Source organism: Bubalus bubalis, chromosome 4 (assembly GCF_019923935.1).
Source record: "Bubalus bubalis isolate 160015118507 breed Murrah chromosome 4, NDDB_SH_1, whole genome shotgun sequence".
Taxonomy (NCBI): Eukaryota; Metazoa; Chordata; class Mammalia; order Artiodactyla; family Bovidae; genus Bubalus; species Bubalus bubalis.
The window spans coordinates 8,540,273-8,564,463 of record NC_059160.1 but is presented as its reverse complement, the minus strand read 5'-3'; the positions used below and the strand labels follow the sequence as shown (position 1 = coordinate 8,564,463).

The window sequence follows — 24,191 nt, the reverse complement described above, 5'->3', positions numbered from 1 at the left end:
GTGTACATGTCCTTACATTTACATAAGGTGCCCAGCCCTGTGCTGAGGGCCATAATAACCAACCTGTGTTTAACATTTGCTTTTGTTTATCTGTTAGTTCAAACAAACTTACTGAGAAATTCCTGTGGCCCAGGCACTGTAATAAGAGAGACTCGGTCTCTGCCCTCAAGGTGTTGATAACCACGTGTAGAAGATGGACACAGAAGGCAAGCATGATGATGGAGATGAAAAGGGGGTGTAGCAGCCCAAAGGAGGCACTTAACTCAACCTGGGGGTAGAGGTCATGGAAGGCTTCCTGGAGGAGGAGGTGATCTCTGAACCAACCGTTGAAGAGTGAATGAGAGAGGGGAGACGGAGGCAAGACATTCCAGGAAAATGTCCAGAACCTAGAAAGAACTCTTTCAAGAGAGTTTTAAACACCAAAGACAATCTTCTCTATGTCCTTCAGTTATAATATCTGCCATCAAGGCCTCCCCAGTCTAGTGGGGGAGACAGGCTGTATCACAAACTGTCGTATGGCTGTGGGAAGAGATTTAAAGAAGTTTTCTCTCCAGCCTCGTATGATCAGTGGGCCTCAGGAGTGTAAGTGAGGGTTAAGTCAGGGCTCTGAAGCTATGAACAGTCCCTATGGCCAGGCCTGGGCTGGGCCTGACTCTACACAGGGAACTGAGAGAATCTAGGGAAAGACGATGTGGGTGGCTTCTCTGCTCCAGAAGCCCCTGGGAGGAACAGGGGCTGGACCTGAGCCTTGAAAGAAGTGTACACCTCGGAACTGGGGAAGGAGGAAAGGGGAACCGAGGCAGCAGGACCCACGCAGACAAGCTCACTGAGGAAGGAATGGGTGTGGCCCCGCTGAGAGGCCACCAGGAAGTCCTCCTGCAGGAGGGAACCATGCTTCCAGTGTGGGTCTCCCAACCACCTCAACCAACAGGTGTAAGTTTCCCCAGCCCTACCAATTAAAAACCGTGACCTTGGACAGTTACTTAACCTCTCTCTGCCTCGGTTTCCTCCCCCGTACTGACCTCATAAGGTCGCTATGAGGACTGAATAAGTTAGTACCTCTATAATTACACAGCAGTGCTTGGCACTGGGGCCAGCTTCATGAGCATGCAACTTGAGGGCTCCCAAGGGTCCTGCACCCGGAAGGCAGAGGGTCCCACATTTGATGTAATGCTCTGCTGTTGCTGTCTTGAAATTCTTAATAATTCTGGAACAGGGAGCCCCATGCTTTCATTTTGCATGGCCAGTCCCGCCTGGTGTAACATGTGCTTACAAACTTGGGGTCTTATTATTACCTTCGAGTCCAGAATAACACATCTCATCCAGTACCCTTATTTTAGAAATGAGGAAGCTGAAGCTCAGACAGTTTGTATGACTGGCACAGGATCACACAGCGCGGCCTGCAGAATGAAGGCTGGGGATGGAGAGGTGAAACTGCGATCTCTGAGGTGGAGGGAGGACAATGACGCCACTCTCCATTCCCTCCGCCCCTGCCTCCCCGCCCCCCACGCCCCTGGAAGGCAACATAAGGAGAGAAGAGAGACAGACTCCTTAGAAGGAGCTGAGAAAGAGGGGGTATGAAAAAGACCATGAACAGTTGTAGAGGTAGGAGGGGAGCTGGCTATTTTGAGGAACCAAGAGAAGATTCTCAGAGTAAAACATAGTGGTGAAGCCATGGAAACAAGGACTGAGAACATCTCTTGGATCTTGGCCACAAAGAGGTCATAGATGAGCTTAGAGAAGTGAGTTTCAGCAGAGAGTGAGGGCTAGAAGCTGGGATACAGCAAGAGTGGTGGTGGAGATGGCCACAAGGCATTACTTAAGAAGCCGAGGAAAGGAAAAAGAAGGGAAAGGGCAGGCAGGCAGGCAGGAAGGCTATTCTTAAGGCAGTGGAAGCGGAGCCAGGTCCCAACTGGATGCAGAAGAAGGAACATCAGAGGCAGTAATTTTTTTTTTTTTTTTTTATGTAGAGTTGGTCTTTGCTTTTCTTTCTTAAATTTTATTTATTTATTTTTATTTGGCTGTGCTGGGTCTTTGCTGCTACGCGTGGGGTTTCTCTAGTTGTGGTGAGCGGAGCTGGTTTCTCAAGCTGTGGCTACTCTTGCCGCAGGGCAGAGACTCTAGGTGCCAGACTCAGCAGTTGCGGCTCAAGGGCTCAGGAGTTGTGATGCATGAGCTTAGTTGCTCCACAGCATGGGGAATCTTCCTGGACCGGGGATCGAACCCATGTCCACTGGCAAGCAGATTCTTTACTGCTGAACCACCAGAGAAGTCCTTTAAAAATTTTTGATTTATTTATTTTTGGCTGCATCAGGTCTTAGTTGAGGTGCGCAGGCTTAGTTTCCCTGAAGCATGTGGGATCTTAGTTCCCCGACCAGGGATCAGACATTGGAAGGCAGATTCTTAATCACTGAACCATCAGGGAAGTCCCAGAGGCAGTAACTGAGCCAGGGAGGGGTGCACCTCTTTCCCTGAGTCTGTAGGGAAAAGAGCATGTGGTTGAGCTAATAAGGGCTCTGAGGGTGACTGTTCATGGGCACTGGTTGTTTCTCCAGCTGAAGTGTGGCAGGTCCAAGGGTAGACACCTCAGGACAACGTAACAGCAGGGAAAAGAACTGACTCATTGGAGTCAGAGGGCCTGGGTTCAGCTGTGAGGTTATTAACTGTGGTGACCTGCTGCAAGTTAGTCACCCTTCAGAACCTCAGTTTCCCTACATGGGAAATGGGGACAACCATGGTTGTTGTGAAGATTAACTGCCGCCATGATCCACATAAAGCCCTCAGTACAGTGTCTGACACATAGCGAGTGTTCACCAAAGGGTAGCTGTTATTTACAGCACATCTGGTGCTCCTATGAACCTCCCTGGGGGGTCATGCTTTGGCCAGAGGGGGTTGAGGGGGTGATGGGGGTGTCCAGAGTTTTCCTACAAGCTTTTCAGGAAGTGTGGTTGTAAGAAATGAGACATGATTTAGAAGCGGCATAGCTTCTGTCACAAGGGCTTTGTTACACAATAAATGCTACCAAATGTGTAATAAATGTTTATGAGCAAGTCCTCTATAATCAGCACTCTCTAGAAACCTCCCCTCCCCCCAGGTGCTCTTGGCCTTGGCTGTGGCCACACCCACTGCCCAAGTGAGCCGTATCAGCTGTCAGCTGTCCTCTTGTCTTTTGAATTCAGTGCTTTTTACAGGGACTCTTCCCATGATTATAAGTTTGAGAACAGGAGACCGCTTTACAAACACTTCCCAATGTCTCACAGCAATGAGAGGCCAGTGCAAAGGGTAAAGGGAGTTTTCCTGAGCCATGGAAATCAGAGTTGGAGCCAATCCAGCTGGCTATGTCACCCTGCGCTTGTGGGTCATTGCAGAATTGTTTGCAGAAATTCCTGTTGCATTGGATTTTGTCCAGGCCAACGCAGTGTGTTTCAGGGATCACAGAACAACCTCTCAAGGGAAAGAAGGAAGGCCTGTTGCTTGGAATGACTTAGAGAACTGTTGGTAGCCATCCAAGGCAGCCATCACTCATTAAATTTGCCTTCCCTTCCAACAAAAAGCCAAATGTATAGAACACCACATATAGAGCTCTAAGAATAGTACAGCGCTCCAAGAACATGCTGAACTTGGCCTGCATGCAAGTGTGCAGGGCTTGGCGGGTCTTTTTACTCTCAAAGCTGGATGGGTTGGAACAAACACCCCAAATATTCTCTCCAAGTAGCATGCAGAGAAGAAATGAGAAAGAGCAAAAGAGAGCACCCTAGCATGTCATTCTCTGACCTGGGCTGCCTTTTCAGGGCATGGATAGACCCTACAGCCACCAAAGCAGCTTGTAAGCCCTCGGGCAGTGAGCACAGTAGAGCCCCCTTCCTACCCACCATTCATTGATTCCACCCTAGGCTGAGCAAGCCCCAAAGTCCTGTAACAGGTGGAAATTTGTCATCTGCTGCGACAGGAATTTGAAACCGTCATCCTCCACATAGGATTTATTGGCATCCTTCCCATAAGTATAGAAAGTGAGAACAGGTTCCATCCATAGCTGAGTTCTGAGCAATGAGAGCTCTCAAAGTACTGACAAGACCCTGAGCCACACCCCACTGTTTGTTGGAAGAAATCCATGCGTGGGTCTATTCATAAAAGAGTCTGGGAAGACAGACTCCTTAATGGCGGTTGGCTCTAGTAGTGGGATTTGGGAGAGCTTTTCTTTTCTACTTTAAAACTTTCTGTATGGTCTGAAGTCTTTACTCAGTGATCCAGAAAACAGCCACCGTATTTGGAAATTGTTTTCCTATTCTTGGGCGGGCAAACACAACAGGGTTTCTGGCTTCCTGCTTTCTTCTGGGAAGGGAAAGTAAAATAAGGTGGAGTGGGCAGACCCCCAAAGGCCCTCAAAGACAAAAATTATAGGAAGAACAGGCTTTAGCCATTCCTGGATATTCCTATCATGCTCCTTGCCCCCCAAGAACAAATGTTACAGGTCACCACACATCCTCAGCCTCTTGAATAGCTAATCACAATTCATTCTTTAGTTCTCCTTGTAGATGTCACTTCTTCAGGGTAGCCATCTCTGTCTCCTCAAGATTGAATCCCAGGACTCCCCTGGTGGTCCAGTGGTTAAGACTCCAAGCTCCGAATGCAGGGGGGCCCAGGTTTGATCCCTGGTCAGGGAACTAGATCATGTGTGCTGCAACTAAAGACCTGGCACAGCAAAACAGAAAACAAAAAGATTGCGTCCCATATCCCTCCCTTGTTCTTCCAAGCCATCTGTGCTGCGATTACATGTTTACCTGTTGGACACCCCCACCAATCGAGGTCCCTGAATGCAGACATGTTTTATTCATCTGTGCAGCCTCTGTACCTTAGGAATGTGCCCACAAGTTCTATAAACATTTACTGAATAATTATTTATAGAGGAACCTTTTGTAACCAGGGCAATTTAAGAGTACAAAGACGAATAAGAAACCATTTGCTTTCAAGGAACTTAAAGCTGAGTTGTTACTTAGTCGCTAAGTTGTGTCTGATTCTTTTTCAACCCCACAGGCTGTAGCACACCAGGCTCCTCTGTTCATGGGATTTCCCAGGCAAGAATATTGGAATGGGTTGCCATTTCCTTCTCTAGGGGATCCTCCTGACCCAGGAATCAAACCCACATTCCCAACAACAGCAGGAGGATTCTTCACCACTGAGCCCACCAGGGAGCCATGAAATTAAAAGATGCTTGCTCCTTGGAAGGAAAGCTATGACAAAACTAGACAGTGTGTTACAAAGCAGAAACATCACTTTGCCAACAAATGTCCGCATAGTCAAAGCTATGGTTTTCCCAGTAGTCATGTATGGATGTGACAGTTGGACCATAAAGAAGGTTGAGTGCCAAAGAATTGATGCCTTCGAATTGTCGTGCTGGAGAAGATTCTTGAGAGTCCCTTGGATAGCAAGGAGATCAAACCAGTCAATCCTAAAGAAAATCAGCCCCAAATATTCACTGGAAGGCTGATGCTAAAGCTCCAATACTTTGGCCATCTGATGCAGAGAGCTGGCTTGGAAAAGACCCTGATGCTGGGAAAGATTGAGGGCAAAAGTAGAAGAGGGTGGCAGAGGATGAGATGGTTAGATAGCATATCAACTCAATGGACATGAATTTGACCAAACTCTGGGAGATAGTGGAGGACAGGAGCCTGGCATGCTGCAGTATGCGGGGTCTCAGAGTCGGACCTGACTTAGCGACTGAACAACAACAAAAAAGCTGAGCTGGGGAGACAGATGTATCTAACAATTAACTATAAAATCAAGCGCTAGTTTAAGGGTTAAAATAAGAGTTTCAAACAACCAACCATGAAGATTAGTAAGGTTTTGGACCCTGACCATTTCTCACTCATTTTGTTTTATGGTTCAGAATTATTCTCACATTGGAATGCTAGTGTGGGGTGTGTGCATATAGTTTTAAGGATTCAGGTTCCTAGGACCTTTCTTAGACCTTGACTCATGATTTTTCTTCTGTCCTGCTGGCAGTTGCCCTGGGAATACCTGCCATTTAATGTTAATTGATGTTTGTGAAACACTTATCCTCCTCTGCTGAAAAGCTATAAGTGTTGAGCACTATTTCTGTGTTACAGTAGTTGTTTTATTATTCAAGCAGTGCCAGTGTGGTTACACAACAGCTTGGATCAGGAGATGAAACAAGGGCAGTGATCCTACTGAAGCTACAGGGGATGGGGATTTGGGATGGTAAAATGTTAATTACCCGAGATGGAATGTGGGCCCGAGTCCAGCACTGTGCTCCTGGAGATCATTTCAGTACCAGAGCCTGGGGCTGGTTCTCTGGCAGTGGGTCCTAAGCATTCTGCCCTCCCCTGGCTGGAATGTTGGATTCTCTTTGCTGAAAGCTGCCACAGGAAAGAATTCAATGGCCAGGAGCCAGGAACACACCTCTTGCACAGCATAAGGGGCTACTCTGGAAGCTTTCCACAAAGGGCTGTTCTATTTGCATACAGTAAATTATTCCTAAACCGATTTATTCTCTTTCCCTCTTTGGACTCTCTCCTTGTTTCTGGCTCTTCAGGACTCCCTCAGAAAAGAGTGAGCTGGAGATGGATGGGTGGGAGTTGGGAAGGTAGGCTTGAAATAGAAGGCTGGTAGAAGTATTCATTTATTTATAAAGTGGAGAAAATGACCATAAAGGTAAATGGGCTTCCGGTCAGGAAACACGAAGACTGTTTCATTTAGGGTGGGAGGAATGGGTGCTGGAGAAGAAGATACAGTGGAGGCAATGACCATAGCTTTAGTCCCCAACAGTGTCACCTCCAAAAACTGAGGACCTTAGGCTCTGAATGAAACTTTTTGAAGATGTAGGGTTGGCTGACAGGAACGACTCTAGGCTAAGGGAGACACTAAAGTACAGTGAAAAGAGCTTAGGCCTTGGAGTCAGATCTGGGACCAAATGTTGGTCTACCAACTATTTTCTATCTAGGTGACCTTGGGCAAATGTCCTAACCTCTCTGGAGCCTTAATGTCTTACCTGTAAAATTTAGAGAACCTATAACTCACAGCTTTAATCGATAGTCCTTGTAAAGAACTCTGCACAGTTGGCACAAAGCGGGCACGCAAGCGGTACGCAAGCGGGTAATCGTTATTACCAACTACAGGCCAAATGAACAGTCATGCAAACTGCCTAGCAAACAATTAACAGTGCGAATCTGACCGACGCGCCTGTCTGCCCAATAAAGTACCAGGAAAGAACTTGGTGGAGACAAACCAATGGCATTAGCCCTTGTTGTTGGACGGGCTTTCTTGCCGTTCCACCAATAGTTTGAAGATTTGACTAACGAGTGACATGCGGACAGTCCAATGACTCACAACCAGCCCACACTCAGCACTTCTGAGGGGATAAATCAAGGAGCCAGGACGTATAGATTCCGTTATTAGGCAGTACTGGATGGAGAGAGGAGCTTAGGGGAAACAGCGCGAGGGCGAGGCACTAATGAACTAATAAAAGGAAAAAGACGATGGTTGCGCCAACTGAGCTCGGCCGCCATCATGCTCTAGTTTCCCCTTTGCTTCTCCGCGTCCGCGACCGAGGAAGCGGCCTCTGGGATGCTGAGGGGGTGTGTCCCCGAATGATTGGCGCAGGCAGCTCAGCCAATCCTAGCTCGTCAAACGGAACGCATTTGGCCAATGAGGGGCGACGGCTGCGGCGAGGCATTGGAGGGGCGGAACGGCAGCTTGACGGGCACAAAAGCCAGCCAGTGAGGGCCGGCAGCATCCTCCCTGCGGCCAATGGAGTGGGACTCTGGGCGGGGCCCCGAGTGTTTGTGTTGTGGTTTTGGGGGAGGGAGGCGGAGAGGAAAGTTTGTTTATTTTGTTTTTAGTTTCTGGGGTCCCCGTGTTTCTCGGAGGTGAAGCGGGAGGGATTGACCCCCTCCCCCGAGCCCCTCAGTCCCCCTACTACGTCGCCTCCATAGCCTGCGAAGGAGCGGGGACCGCGCGCATCGCAGCGCATCGCCTCACAGCGGAACGCCGCGCACTCGGAGCCGGCACGGCTCGGCGGTGAGTGAGGACCTACGGCCACCGCCGCCCTTCCCCTCCCCCCGCTCACCGCCCAGTCAGAGCCGGGAGGCCGGGTGGGCGAGGACGTCCGCGGGAGCGCGCGGCGCGAGGCCGGCCTGTCAAGCTGAGGTGCAGCGTGTGCGTGTCCTCGCGAGTGAGCGCGCGCGGCGGGGAGAGGGCCGGGAGGGGCGTGAGCGCGCGCGGGGCCGGCGGGGGCGGCGGCGTTGGGCGCGCGCTCCGCGGGGCGGGCGTCTGGTGGGTTTGACCCCAGGGCGGGGGACGCGGGCGAGGTCCGCGCTCTGGGCATGGGCGCCCGGAATGGCCGGGTCGGGGCCGGCGGGCGGGAGGGCGGGCGCGGCGGCGGCGGCGGCGGCGGCGGCGGCGGCGGCGGCGGCGGGCGTCACGCGCCGGCAGGTGTGAGCTGGGGGAGGGCTTCCGGGTGGGCCGGTCTAGTCGAGTTCGCTTCCCGTCGCCGGGGCACCTCGAGGCCGGGAGGGGTCCCCATCGCGGCGGAGAGCCGAGGCCCACGGAGGCGCGTCGGGGCCCCTTTCCTGGCGGTGGCAGAGGGAGGCGTCAGGCCTCGGAGCCTCCCGGTCCCCACCTGTGTGCAGGACCTGCGTGACTGAGTGAATGCGCTCCCCTGCCCAATCCGGGCCGGGGGTCCCAACTCCACCCCTCACCCAGGAGCCCTGCCTGTGTGGCCACCTAAGAGTCGATTAACTCTTCCCCAGGGAAAGGAGGGCGAGGGGACTATCATCGGACGATAAGTCAGAAGTGTTTTCTGCCATTCCCTGGTCCTGCGCCCTGGGTTTCAAACTAGTGGGTTTCCACAGTGGGCTTAAATGCACTATATAGTGGCTGAAGACTCTCAATAAGGGTATAGCCTCTTGTCGGTGACCTTAAGGCCCAGCCTATCCTCGGTTATTTGAACACCAGGAATTAGTCTAGGTCTTTTCAGGCTCCCTGCTTTTTCACATATCTGCCGGCTGCACTACTACTTTTTAGCATCTCTGCTAAAGGTTGAAGCCAGGCATAAGGTGAATTCAAGTTGGCCATTTGCTTACAATATAGGCAAAATATAGAACAAAATTAGCCAGAGATGTTTCTCCATAGTCAGTGAATAAAACGTTGTTAATTACTGTTCCGCTCCCCTAGCAGTTAAGCAAACAGAAATAAGATGTATAGAAATCTTACATTTTAGCATTTTGTGCAAGTTTAACAATAGCAGCTGTCTTCTTCCTAGTTGTGGGGAATTTCAATAGGATGATAGTTTCCTAATGATTCGGGTGGCTTTGGAACTATGTTTAGCTTTTGGTAGTGTTATGTAAATGGCTCTTAAAAAGCAGAACTTTTAGCACATTGACACCTCTACCGTGTGCGTTGTCTCACTAGGTAGGTAGTAGGAGAGATGTGAATGTAGTAGGTCCATACACTAAGGCAAGTATCCAGAACACGAATCAGACTGGTTTGTTCCACTTAGAATGCAGTGATGATATGATGCCTTTAAAATAATTTTTTAGTTCTTGACTCTTTTTAAGTGCTTGTCCCAAATATTTGAGCAGAAAAGTTTCTGATGGGACTAAAGGAGAAGAAATTCCCAAGCGGCTTTTCTAAGGTAGCACATAAATGTCATGCCCTTTGGGAGGTGGGTTGGGAAATATTTTTGTCCTCATTCAAATGGAAGCACTTAAAAATGTTTTAAATCAGAACAATGCCATTTGTTCAAATGGTAATGATAACGGTAGCTAACATTTTTTTTTGGCGTGCTTTGCCTATGTCAACCTGTTTATATTTTTTACCTAGTCCTTACCTCAAGCCTGTGAGGTCGGTATCATTACTGTTTTATGGATGGGAAAAACAGCCTCCAAAAGCCGTAAAGCTAGGAAGTTAAAGGGCCTCGGTTTAGTCTTCAGTCTGATTTCAAACGCTATGCATGTTCCATTTTGCGCCCCCCTCCCAAATTATCCAGAGGAAGAAATGCAGAAAGGACACTGAGAAGCAGAAAGGGATGGAAAAGGGAAATGTGACTGATGATTAGGTTTTTCATATCTAACTTAAATATTAATGAAACTCATTCTTAATTTTTTAGAAATTAGCATTTTTGCAGGTGTTATATCTAAGCTTTGTTTTAATTTCTTCCCTATTTAAAGTGCCTTTAATTCAGGGGTCAAGGCTTTCAGAGCCTTTTGCGCAGGTCTACACTCTTATACGTTGCTGTTTTCAGTTAATCCTTCCAGGAAGCAGGCATCATTAGGTTTTGTATCCAGCAGGGTGCTTGATACATATCATAGGAGCACAGTAAATGTCAGCTGACTTAAGAAACAGTTTAGAATGTCATGACTTAGGGTTCATTTTAGCAGTTTCAGTTTAATGGGACAGTAAAGAGAATAGCTCCTGTGCTAAAGGCATGTTCTGGAAGAATACTTAAACGGAGCAGTTCATAGAGCCTGGGAAGTAAATTTTTTAATTTTGAAAATTTCTGTTATTTATATAGTAACATTCTGAATGTTAACACATGTACAGATTCATGTAACCAGTGCCACAATCAGGGTACAGAATGGTTCCATCACTCTCCAAAGACTCCCTCATGCTCTGTCCCTTTCGAGAGCCCTGAATTCTGTCCCAGAAAGAAACAGAGGATCAGGCTCAGGCGCGTTTTACTTTTTTTTTCCCCCTCTTTTCAACTACTTGAAAATGTTATTTACTTTTGGGATTTAAACCGTCATTTCTCTGTGTGTTAACCTCAGTATCCATGTCTGATCTCTCTTCCATTCTCTAAAACAGCATCCATATTTACCTGCTGGAGTTCTTCCCTAGTGCTTCATACTCAGTATGTTTAGAGTTGTGCCTCCCAGCCAGTGTCTCCCAAATCAACTCAGCCGTCAGATTTTTCTATATTTTTTGGTGGTGCCATCCTTCTCCCAACCTTGCAACCCTGGAAAACTTGAAAGTGAAAGTCGCTCAGTCTTGTTTGACTCTTGGTGACCCCATGAACTATACAGTCCATGGAATTCTCCAGGCCAGAATGCTAGCGTGGGTAGCCGTTCCCTTCTCCAGGGGATCTTCCCAACCCAGGGATCGAACACAGGTCTCCTGCATTGTAGGTGGATTCTTTACTGTCTGAGCTACCAGGGAAGCCCCAGGGAAAACTTGAAGGGCCTTATTATCATTATCTTTTGGCCATGCCACACGGCATGTAGGTTTTAGTTTCCTGACCAAGGATCCAACCCATGCCGCCTGCATTGGCAGCATGGAGTCCTAACCACGGGACCACCAGGGGAGTCCCTTGAATGGCCTTATATTACACTCTGTTACCCCAGACCCCAGGTATGTTGCTATGCAGCTACAAATGCTGGCTCCTTCCCCTTTGCTCCCAAGCCAGCTTCTGTTCAGGGTGCTGAGCAGGCAGAGCATAGGTGGCTGAACACTTGGAACCCACCAAGATTGGACCACTTCCCTGATCAGGACCCCTCACAGCTTCCCATTGCACTTGGACCCATTCGGCATTTATTTTCCATCCCGTGAGGTTGTGCAAGATCTGGCCTTCGCCTGCCTCTCCAGCCTTCTTACACCTTTTTTGTGACCCACCTGCCTTCTTGACATTCTGACTACATAGCCTTTCTTTCAGTTGTCTGAATTACCCAAGCCTTTTCTAGCCTTAAGATTTTTGTGCACAGCACTCTCCTGGCCTGGGCCATTACTCCCCCTGGTCTTCACCCACCTGACTTCAGGGTTCACATGAAATTGTCACTTCTTCAGAGAGTCTTTCCTTTATGACCTCATCCCACTACTCCCATCCTCCCTCAGATCTCTCAGAACTTCCTGTTCTTTTGTCATAGTTCTCACCACAATTTTTGATTCAGGACCATGTCTGTTTTGTTTCCTTTACCTCCAGAGCTGAGCCAAGGACTAGGCATACAGCAGACTCCCAGTAAATATTTGTTGGCTGTGTTATGGGTCTGGGTGTTTGCTTTTATAATTTATTGCTATCTTGTAGCTTTTGGTAGCCTTCCTTTCTGCCTCCTACCTACTCTGAACTTGATCCCACTGGCAGAGGTCTTGGCACAGAGAAAGAGAGATCTGGAATCGCTAAAGAGGACACCGATTTTGTTCTCCTGAATGACACCTCTGCCTGGGAGCCCTTCGCACTGAGCCAGATGAGATCTAACCTAACTCTAAACCGGGGTTGGGCTTGCTAGTCCGCTGAGCAGTGCACCTTGGTCATCCAGGCTCACGTCAGTGCTTGCAGCTGTTCCTCTTCCCTCACCTCACCCTGCTCTTGGTTTTTTCCTCCTCTCTCCACCCAGCGCGGGACTCCTAAAGACCTTGTACACTTGCCAGCTGAACCCGCTTACCCTTTGACATTTGCCGGCCTTTTGACATTGACAGCCGCATCTAGTGTCTTGACCCTGCGGATGGCCCCCACACACCTGAAACAGGGCTTCGTTTATGTTTCCTGTCCCCTCCCCAAGTCTACCACGAGCACTTAGGTTTAAAAGCATTCAATAGTGTTTCATAGCCTCAAGGGATTAAACTCTGTAGCTTGTTATTTAAAGCTCTCTGGACCAGCACTGTGCAGTAGAAATAGAATGCAAGCCGCAGATGTGAACCACACATGTAATTTTAAATTTTCTAGTAGCCACATTAAAAAGGTAGAAAGAAAGGGTGAAATTGATTTTCATAACACTTTATTTACATCGAGATATCCAAGATATTATGTAAACATATAATCGGTTAAAAAAACATATTGAGGTGCTTTACATGCTTTTTTTCATGTGAAACTGAAATCCGGAGTATACTTTTCACTTAATACATCTCAGTTGAGACTTACCACACTTCCAGTGGTCAATAGCTACATGTGGCAAGTGGCTACCATGCCGGACAGCACAGCTCTGAACCATGTCCTTAGCATAGTTGGAGGGCTGCTGCTGCTAAGTCACTTTAGTCGTGTCCGACTCAGTGCGACCCCATAGACGGCAGCCCACCAGGCTCCCCCGTCCCTGGGATTCTCCAGGCAAGAACACTGGAGTGGGTTGCCATTTCCTTCTCCAATGCAGGAAAGTGAAAAGTGAAAGTGAAGTCACTCAGTCAAGTCCGACCCTCAGTGACCCCATGGACTGCAGCCTACCAGGCTCCTCCGTCCATGGGATTTTCCAGGCAAGAGTACTGGAGTGGGGTGCCATTGCCTTCTCTGAGTTGGAGGGCTATACCAGGCTAATTGCCACCACTGGCCTTTTGGTGACGCTCTTCTCTTTCTTGAAATCAGGTCCTTATCCAAATATGATAACCGTCCTTGCTGAGAAACCCAGAAAATTCAGTTCTCACCATCTCCTCTGAGCTGTTTTAACATTAATTTTTTCATGTAGCAGTATTTATCAGTTTGTATTATAATCAGGGGTAGTGTTAAAATATTCAAAAACTGATAAGACATGGGAATAGGTGCTGATGAATTAGAACCTGTGGCAGCTGTGTTCTCATCTGTGTGTACCTGCTGAATTATAGCTCTGATTGTCCTGGCTTGTGTATTATTGGCTGAGTTCCTTGAAGGCAGGGTATAAGACTGAGTTCCCTGAAGGCAGGCTTTTGTCCTACTCAACTTTGCCTCCCTAAAAGGACTCCTTACCTGGCTCATAGTAGATCAGTTCAGTAGCTTAGTTGTGTCCAGCTCTTTGCGAACCCATGGACAGCAGCATGCCAAGCTTCCCTGTCCATCACCAACTCCCAGACTTGCTCAGACTCGTGTCCATCGAGTTGGTGATGCCATTCAACCATCTCATCCTCTGTTGTCCCCTTCTCCTGCCTTCAATCTTTTCTAGCATCAGGGTCTTTTCCAATGAGTCAGTTCTTTGCATCAGGTGGCCATAGTATTGGAGTTTCAGCATCAGTCCTTCCAATGAATATTCAGGACTGATCTCCTTTAGGATTGTCTGGTTTGATCTTCTTGCTGTCCAAAGGACTCTCAAGAGTCTTTTCCAACACCACAGTTCAAAAGCATCAGTTCTTCAGTGCTCAGCTTTCTTTATGATTCAGCTCTCACATCCTTATGTGACTACTGGAAAAAACCATAGTTTTGACTATACAAATCTTTTCAGTAAAGTAATGTCTCTGCTTTTTAATATGCTATTTAGGGTTGTCAGAGCTTGCTCATAGTAGATAGTCTATAAATATTTTAAATCACTGAACAAATGCTACCTTGTATTTTGTTTTATTCTATGTGCTACATTTTATCTTTTCAATTAGAAACCAAAATACAAGTGCTTTGAGGACAGAGATCATGAATTATGAAGGACTAGATGGCAGTTTCTTGATTGTCTTCATAGGAGAAATTCTTCTGAATGAAAATTCACTTTAAAAAAATAACTGTTTAGAAGTTGTTATGGGTTTTCAGCCTGGGCATATAATGAAGTGTGACTTTAATTTAATGAAACTTACTTTCTTTTGTGGTTTTGTAAGCTGGCTGTGTGGACAAGGAGATGGCACCCCACTTCAGTATTCTTGCCTGGAAAATCCCATGGACAGGAGGAGCCTGGTAGGCTGCAGTCCATGGGGTCGCGAAGAGTCGGACACGACTGAGCGACTTCACTTTCACTTTTCACTTTCCTGCATTGGAGAAGGAAATGGCAACCCACTCCAGTGTTCTTGCCTGGAGAATCCCAGGGACGGGGGAGCCTGGTGGGCTGCCGTCTATGGGGTCGCACAGAGTCTGACACGACTGAAGCGACTTAGCAGCAGCAGCAGCAGCAGCAGCAAGCTGGCTGTGAAAGCAGCTTCAAAAGAAGAGCTCCTTGGAATTAATGCAAACTCTTCCAGTTAGGGGCATGTTTGGTTCCTGGAAAGGACCTGAACTAGAAGTGAAAAATCCTGGGTTGGTTTGTGTTGTAGACATATACTTGAGTATCAGCTATGTTCCAAGCACAGGAATGATTGAAAATTCAAAAACATAGTATGAAAAAGTACAGCTTTAACACAAAGATGATATGATTAATTATTTCTAGGAATATTGAATTTCTCTTTGCTGCTTTATACTTTCCTCATTTCTAGCATGGACTACACTGTATAGTGTTTCCAGATCTGTCTCTTGCATCAGATTGTGAGTTTCTTAAGAGCAAGACTTGCATTCATCTCTGTATGAATGCACACACTGTACTGCGCCTGCCATATTGTAGGCACTCAAATGTTTGTTGAATAAGTATCTTCAAATAAATTACTGTGCAGAAGTTAATTTTTTCCCTTGTAAGTAGGGAATTCTCTGCCTTAGAGAATTGTAGAAACTGCAGAAGGAATAATCGCTTAAGACTATGTGTCTGTTCTGTATATGTTATTCCTCAAATATAAAATATTTAACTAAGAAACAAGTGTAACTCTTAATCACATGTACTCCCTACTTAAAATTGTTAACCTGTCCCCCAACCACTGCCATCCACCCTCTGGAATATAAACTTCACAAGAATAAGCATCTGATCTGTCTTGTTCACTAAATGCCCAGGGAAGACCGTGCCTCGTTTCCTGCCCTCTTTTCCTTTGCTGCCTGTACTCTTGTCACACGGACCTTCCGGTTCCTGAAATGCATATCCCCTCCTGCTCAAGGTCTCCTCCTTGCACTTGCTATTCCCATGGTCTGGAAGCTTCGCACCCCAAGCCTAGTTGTTGCCTCTTCAGTCCCTGGAGTCCTGTTTATGTGTTATTTCTTAAGCACACACACCTCCCCCCCCCACCCCCAGTAGAAGTGCTCCTTTTAAACACTCAGAGCACTTAATTTAATTGTAATTAAGTAATCATTTAATTTGTATAGTTTCCCTGCTAGAAAATAGCTACGTGAATAAAAATGCCTTGTCTGTTTTGCTCACATTTTTATCACCAGTATCTGGAACCCACTGCACTGTTCTTGCCTAGAGAATCCCCATGGACAGAGGAGCTTGGCAAGCTGCAGTCCATGGGGTCGCAAAGAGTCGGACATGACTGAGCAGCTCAGCACAGCACAGCACAGCGTCTCCCACTGTAAATTACACATAGTAGGTCCTGAATGAAAAATTTTCAAATAAATTAGGAAAGAAAACTAAAACAGAAAAGTATCTCATTCTGATGGTTTAAATAAATATATGGGGGCAGGGAGGGGCTTTCCATTTTAGGTTGTCTTTGCTGCTGCTGCTGCTAAGTCACTTCAGTCGTGTCCGACTCTGTGTGACCCCATAGACGCCAGCCCACCAGGCTCCACCATCCCTGGGATTCTCCAGGCAAGAACACTGGAGTGGGTTGCCATTTCCTTCTCCAACGCATGAAAGTGAAACACTAGGGTCTGTTTTTTTCTTAATTTCTACCTGTAATAGGTAAACATTTCATTATTATAGAAAGAATATTGTAATAAAAAATTTTAATTTGTATGAGATTTTTATCTAGTCATTGTACAGTTGGGTTTTTTTTTTTTTTTTTTGGCCGTGTGGTGTGTGGGATCCCAGTTTCTCAACCAGGGATTGAACCCAGGCCATGGCAGTGAAAACCTGGAATCTTAACCACTAGACCACCAGGGATCTCCCCATTGCAGAGTTTAATGAGTATCTTTTTAATCCTTTATTAGTAGAAATGATCAGAATGGTTATTCCTTTAAACACTTTTTTATGTGGTCGGTACTTACTTGAGTACAGTTGACACTGAATGTTTGCGTGTGCACTGTGTGCTGAACGCTGGATTAGGAGCTAGGACTACAGGAATGGGATAAGAAGAGATTTTTGTTCCCAAGGCACGCACAGCCAAGTGGACAAGGCAGACACAGATGAGTGCCATTTGGTGTTGTGTCATAGTAGACATTCAGGGGAGGGGGCAGGGGTGAAAAGGAAAGTCGTCCACACAACTAGAAATCAGGAAAGCCTTTCCAGGGAAGGTAACATTTACACTTAGTCATGGAGGAAGAGGGCATTTCAGGTAGGGCAAACGGCCTACACATAGGCCCAAAGGAGCATATTTAGTATAAGGAGAAGATGGCACAGTGGTGTGCTTTCACAAAGCTGGTGTCAGGGTACAGGGCCAACAGCTGTCTTACAGACCTGTAAGTGACATGTCAGACTCAGATTACATTTCAGAACTGGAGATAGTCTTAGAAATAATTGTTGTTGTGATTCCATACATTTGAACTCATAAAGGCATCATAAAGTACCATTCAAAGAAGCTAATTGTAAACCAGAATGATGCTTGTCACTTCTAATTAATATACTTGTTTGAATATAGCACCTATAACTAGGCAAATGATTTCAGGTGGAATTAGAAAGTTGTGACTCATTTAAACTTATCTAGGAGCAGAGAAGCACAAGTTGGAATCAAGATTGCTGGGAGAAATATCAGTAACCTCAGATATGCAGATGACACTACCCTTATGGCAGAAAGCGAAGAGGAACTGAAGAGCCTCTTGATGAAAGTGAAAGAGGAGAGTGAAAAAGCTGGCTTAAAACTCAACATTCAGAAAACTAAGATCATGGCATCCGGTCCCATCACTTCATGGCAAATAGATGGGGAAACAATGGAAACAGTGACAGACTTTATTTTCTTGAGCTCCAAAATCACTGCAGATGGTGACTGCAGCCATGAAATTAAAAGATGCTTGCTCCTTGGAAGAAAAAGTATGACTAACCTAGACAGCATGTTAAAAACAAGAGACATTGCAAGATCTATCTAGTCAAAGCTATGGTTTTTCCAGTAGTCATGTATGGATGTGAAAGTGGGACCATAAAGAAAGCTGAGCACCGAAGAATTGATGCTTTTGAACTGTGGTGTTGGAGAAGACTCTTGAGAGTCCCTTGGACTGCAAGGAGATCCAACCAGTCCATCCTAAAGGAAATCAGTCCTGAATATTCATTGGAAGGACTGATGCTGAAACTCCAATACTTTTGCCACCTGATGCAAAGAACTGACTCACTGAAAAAGATTCTGATGCTGGGAAAGACTGAAGGTGGGAAGAGAAGGAAACGACAGAAGATGAGATGGTTGGATGGCATCACCGACCTGATGGACATGAGTTTGAGCAAATCTGGGAGTTGGTGATGGACAGGGAAGCCTGGCATTCTACGGTCTAAGGGGTCACAAAGAGTTGGACACGACTGAGCAACTGAACTGAACTAAAGAGCAGAGAGTAAAGGAAGTCACCTCCAGATTGTTTGAGACAAGTGCTGATCCACCTCACAGGACCAGATACTGAACCAGTCAAAGGGATGATGTCAGAAGGGATTACCTAGAAGGGCCTCCAGTTGCATGTACTGGGAAAGATGATTTCTACAGCTTGAAATTCTAGTTTTACTTAACCTGTAAGTTTAGTCAGAGCTGTGGCTTTTCCATTAGTCATGTACGGACGTGAGACTTGGACCATAAAAAAGGCTGAGCACTGAAGAAGCACCAAAAAATTGATGCTTTCGAACTGTGGTGCTGGAGAAGACTCTTGAGAGTCCCTTGGACTGTAACGAGATCAAACCAGTCAATCCTAAAGGAAATCAACCCTGAATATTCATTGGAAGGACTGTTGCTGTAGCTGAAGTTCCAGTACTTTGGCCACTGATGCAGAAAGCCAGCTCATTGGAAAAGACCTTGATGCTGGGAAAGATTGAAGGCAGGAGGAGAAGAGAGCAGCAGAGGATGAGATGGTCAGATAGCCTCTCCAACTCAGTGGACATGAATTTGAGCAAGCTCCAGGAGTTAGTGGAGGACAGAGGAGCCTGGCATGCTATAGCCCATGGGTGTTGCAAAGAATGGGACACAGCTTAGTGAATGAACAACAGAAAGAACAACGTAAATCTTTAAGTGGTTCACTGAGCCAGCATTAGTTTAATTTGATTCTCAACTGAAAGTGGGGAAAGGAAGAGTCATTGAATGGAAACTCAGCCCATTTTCTTTCAGTTTACACCTCTTTAGTTTAATAACTCCTCTTTTTCAGCCCTGTTATTCTTAAGTAGTGCCTCCTTTTCCCCAGTTCACCCCAGCTCTTACTGTCTTCATCCTGTGATTGTTAAGTACAATTAGGAGATGTCTGGACTTTGTTGGCTAACCAGTATTTTTCAGATTTTCATATTCAAAACTTGATAGTTTTCAGAAAGAGGTGATTAAACTGTAGTAGTGCTGATTCCATTTAGAAGATGATAATTAACCTGTTACAAAGTCGATTGCTACAAATTTCTGTGTGTTCGTTTATTGACCTACATTACAAGGAGCTATGGAGATAATGGATGGTAGGGAAAATGACACCAGTGAATATAGTTTATTTTAAGATGTTTGGAGTGAAAAAGCAGGAGAAAATGGAAGCAGGGTGAGGCTGAGAAGGCCACAGCATCTTGAGGCAAGATAGAAAATCTGTTTAAAGGTGTAGAAATGAGACAGGAGGAGAAGCAGCAGGGCAGAACCTTTAAAAGAATGACTTAGCTGTTAAGGATATGGCACAAACCGAGTAGAACTGATTAGGCCCAGGATGGCATCAAGATTCAACTTCCAGTAGACCCTGAACCTCATTGTGCACTCACGGTAATATACTAGCATATGATAGATGACACACCCGCGGGCACCGTGACGGTTGTGACGCTGACCATAAAAGGGCAAAAAGTGGGTGGTGGCCCAGTTCCTGGAAGTCCCTGCCCCTTCCCCCTGAAATAGTTGAAATAATCCTCCTACCCCCTAGCTTACCCAGCCCATAAACACTGAGCACCCCATATTTTGTGGCTGCTCTTGACTTTTGAGACAGCCCACACTCTGTGTGCCGAGGGTGTTTCTACGTTGCTCACATTCTGAGACAGACTACATTCTATAATTGGAATATGTATCACCTTCAGTAAACCTGCTTTTTAGTTACTGTGGCTCACTCTTGAATTCTTTTCTGCACTAAGCCCAGGGCCATCACTTGATGGTCCATCCCAGGAACCTGCCCACCACCTGAATCATGACCATCTTCTCATGCCCCATTTTCCTGCAACCTCTTTACAAAGGATATTGATAAATCTTTTTAGTTATCACTTTGCCTCTCGCTGAATTCCTTCTGCGCTGAGACATAAAGAACCTGAGCTTCATTAAGTCCTGAGATGAGTTACGCAGTTTCAGTTGGAAGATTGTGGGTTTGAGTCCCAAGTGAGGTGCAATTTCAGGAAGCACCCAGGAGAGTGGAGTGATAACTAGGACACGTTCCTTGTAGTTTCTCCACTAGAGAAGCGGGAGAAGTCAGGAGTCTGCTCTTGGCTACGTAGAGCCTGAAACAAGCTTATCCACTTTGTTGTTTTTGTGGCACTCACAGAATGGTTTGTGTACAGCAGGCAGTACAAGAGATCAATCCACCGGATTGGAAGGAGTTATTGATTGTAGCTTTAAACTTGTTCCAGTGGCTGTATCATACTCTCTGTGATTAATGACAGATGAATATGTTTATTATTCCTGTATTTTGTGAGTAGTACAGTTAATATTGTTTTCTTCCCCTAGAAGTGTTAATTACATGTATACATTTAAAATGTACCACAGATTTTTTAAAATTTATATATTTTTTGCTTATTTATTGGGCTGTGCCAGGTCTTAGTTTCTTAGTTGTGGCACGAAGGATCTTTGAGTTGTGGCATGTGGGATCTAGTTCCTGACCAAGGACCCAGGCCCCCTGCATTGGGAATGTGGAGTCTTAGCCACTGAACCACCAGGGAAGTCCGTGGCACGTCTTGATTTTTCAAACCTAGGAAGAGCCTCCAAAAGTAGGAGAGGTCCAAGCTCCCTGACTTAGGCCTGGGTCAGTGCGTTGCAGGAAAATGGAGCACGAGAGGCTGGTTATGTTCCAGGTCTCGGATGAGTTCCTGGGATCAGCTGCCAAGGTGAGAGTCCTTGACTTCGCACAGGAAAGAATTCAAGAGTGAGCCATGGTGAAGTGAAAGCAGGTTTACTTAAGATTCGCACTCCATAGACACAGGGTGTTCAGTCTCAGAAGGCAAAAGCTGCCCCCAGATACGGGGTGGTTAGTTTTTATGGGCTGGATAATTTCACAGGGTTCCAGTGTGAAGGAACGAGTGAGAGATGAAGCCCAGGTCCCCCTAGGAGCTAGGTGTTTTCCTTCAGTGAAAATCTTGCTACTGGTGTATCGTGCTCAGTAATATCCTTTCCGTGAGATATTTTACCCAAATGTGTATCTCTTTGAGACGTCTATTAATAAGTAAACAACTCTACTTAGGTGTACCATGGACAACAGATTTTAAAATAGTTTCACCAACTACTCTTGTCAACCTTACTTTCTCTATAAAAATTTTATAGTTTTATACGAGGTGTTTAACATTTATGATGTTTTTATTTTGCAGTGTGGCTCTATACCCTAAACAAAAGGGCACACTAATTATAGATTCCCTCTTAAACCATGCAGGAGGAGATCTCTTTCTGCCCCCACATTCCTAATATATGGCCAAAACATGGGCCCACAGGGGAAAGCATTACTTTTAAAACACCAAGAGAATTGGTGAAAGGGCTCTTTGTGGAAATAACAAAACAAGAGAATGAAAATGCAGAAGACATCACAATTCAGGCCAGTAAGGGCTGGTTTGAAAACTTTAAAAAGGGGACCCTGTGCCCCACACAGAGTTTGTGAGGCGGCCTCAGCACATCGTGACATCACCCTACGCTTCCCGAAGCTGCTAGAGCCAGGGCTCCACATGGAGGCAGCGTGTTTGCTTCTGAAGCAGAGGCCTGCCAAGCTTGTATTCACTGCACTTAAACACGTGTATTGAATGTCGTTTTCTCTCGTTTGCCTTTCATTTGAGGTGCCATTCAAAAAGGTAACTCTGGGGGCTGGAAATGGGTCTCTGCTTCTCCTCCCTCAATGATTTGCTCACTTGATTGGGTCCCCTCGTTGGTAGTCATCCTCCCAACACCTGCATCTTGAAACCCAGAAACCCTGCATCTTGAAACATTGCCATGTCTTGTAGCTCTTTTCTCTATAGCTTTGGACTTGGAGCTGCTCGGTTTTTGTTTTCATGCCACCATCTTGCTTCTGAGTCATCCTCAGGCTAGGTCTGGATTATTAAAACAGCTTCCTGTGCCTGGTCCTATTCCTAGTCTCCCTCCAGAAAACGTTTCCTATGTACTATTTTCTTTTCCCTTCTCGATCAACCTTTATTATTCTGTGAAGTCCAAACCTCTGTGTCTGACCCAGGGCCTTTAATGCTTCCACCTATCAGCTCTTGTTCCCTAGAGCTCTTTGCCCTCTCCCCCACAATCTTTTCTCTGTATTTCATATGATTTTCTCCCTTTTTGTCCCTGTACTTTATAAGGGCTATGCATTATGTAAAATATTCTCCCTTGTTTCTGGATTCCAAACAATTTTCCTTCTTACTCTTAAAAAACATTCTCTAAACCGTCTCCCTGGAAGTACGTATTTATTAAAGACCTCTTCATTTAGATAGTTTGTTTTTATTGATATGATTGTGACACTAATGAATCAGATAAAGTTTGCTAATTTCATTCATTACTTCTACTGACTTTTTTGTAATCATTTTGTTTTTCTTCTATACACAATTATATCATTTACCAAGAATGACAGTTTTACTTTCTAATCTTTGAGTTCTAATTCTTTTTTTTTTTAATTATTTATTTTTTATTTGGCTGCATTGGATGTTAGTTGTGGCATGCTGGATCTTTCATTGCAGTGCATGGATCCTCTAGTTGCGGCACACAGGCTCGGTAGTTGTGGTGTGAGGGCTCCAGAGTGCATGGGCTTTGGTAGTTATAGCACACAGGCTCTTTAATTGTGGCATGGAGGCTTTTTAGTTGCTGTGCGACATGTGGGATCTTAGTTCACCAACCAGGGATTGAACCCATGTCCCTTGCATTGCAAGGTGGATTCTTAACCACTGGTGGTGGTGGTTCAGTTCCTAACTCATGTCCAGCTCTTTGCAACCCCATGGACTGCAGCACACCAGGCTTCCCTCTTCTTTCCCAGAGTTTGCTCAAACTCAAGTTCATTGAGTTGGTGATGCCGTCCAACCATCCCATCCTCTGTCACCCTCTTCTCTTCCTGCTCTCAATCTTTCCCAGCATCAGGGTCTAGTTCCTTGAATCTATTTGTCACTTCCACTCTAAAATCATAAGGGTTTTGATTTAGGTCATACTTGAATGGTCTAGGGGTTTTCCCTACTTTCTTCAATTTAAGTCTGAATTTTGTGGTAAGAAGCTCGTGATCTGAGCCACATTCAGCTCTATGTCTTGTTTTAGCTTACTGCATAGAGCTTCTCCACCTTTGGCTGCAAAGAATAAAATCAGTCTGACTTTATATTGACCATCTAGTGATGTCCATGTGTAGAGTTCTCTCTCGTTTGTTGGAAGAGAGTGTTTGCGATAACCAGTGCATTCTCTTGGCAGAACTCTGTTAGCCTTTGCCCTGCTTCATTTTGTACTCCAAGGCCAAACTTGACCGTTACTCCAGGTAACAGTCACTTGACTTCCTACTTTTGCATTCCAATCCCCTATGATGAAAAAGGCATCTTTTTTTCGTGTTCGTTCTAGAAGGTCTTGGAGATTGTCATAGAACCGTCCAACTTCAGCTTCTTCAGCATTAGTGATTGGGACCACCAGGGAAGCTCCATGAGTTTTCTTGTCTTGTACTGGCTAGGACCTCAAGTACTATGTACTAAGTCGCTTTCAGTTGTGTCTGACTCTTTGCAACCCCATGGACTGTAGCCCACCAGGCTCCTCTGTCCATGGGATTCTCCAGGCAAGAATACTGGAGTGGGTTGCCATTTCCTTCTCCAGGGGATCTTCCCGACCCAGGACTCGAACGTGTGTCTCTTATGTCTCCTGCATTGGCAGGTGGGTGCTTTACTGCTGGGCTTCCCTTGTGGCTCAGCTGGTAAACAATCCACCTGTAATGTGGGAGACCTGGGTTCGATCCCTGGGTTGGTAAGATCCCCTGGAGAAGGGAAAGGCTACCCACTCCAGTAACTGGGCCTGGAGAATCCCATGGACTGTGTAGTCAGTGGGGTTGCAAAGAGTCGGACGCAGCTTTCACTTTCACTTTTCTTTTCCGCTAGTGCCACCTGGGAAGCTCTCAAGTACTGTAATGGAAGTAATGTGAGCAAGTGACAGATGTTGGAGAGGATGTTGAGAAAAGGGAACTCTCCTACACTGTTGGTGGGAATGTAGATTGGTGCATCTACTGCAGAAAACTATGG

General features: G+C 46.0%; 1 protein-coding gene across 8 annotated transcripts in view; it reads left to right on the top strand.

Annotated features, from left to right (window-relative positions):
• Positions 1–7,434: 7,434 nt before the first annotated feature.
• TNRC6B (trinucleotide repeat containing adaptor 6B) overlaps positions 7,435–24,191 on the top strand; it is a 251,648-nt gene continuing 234,891 nt past the window's right edge. For 4 of the 8 annotated variants that reach the window (XM_044940841.2, XM_044940840.2, XM_044940842.2 and 1 more), the window contains exon 1: positions 7,436–8,037. The gene's annotated coding sequence lies outside the window, so the exon portion shown is untranslated. The other 4 variants (XM_006071279.4, XM_044940839.2, XM_044940836.2 and 1 more) reach the window with 3 other exon arrangements.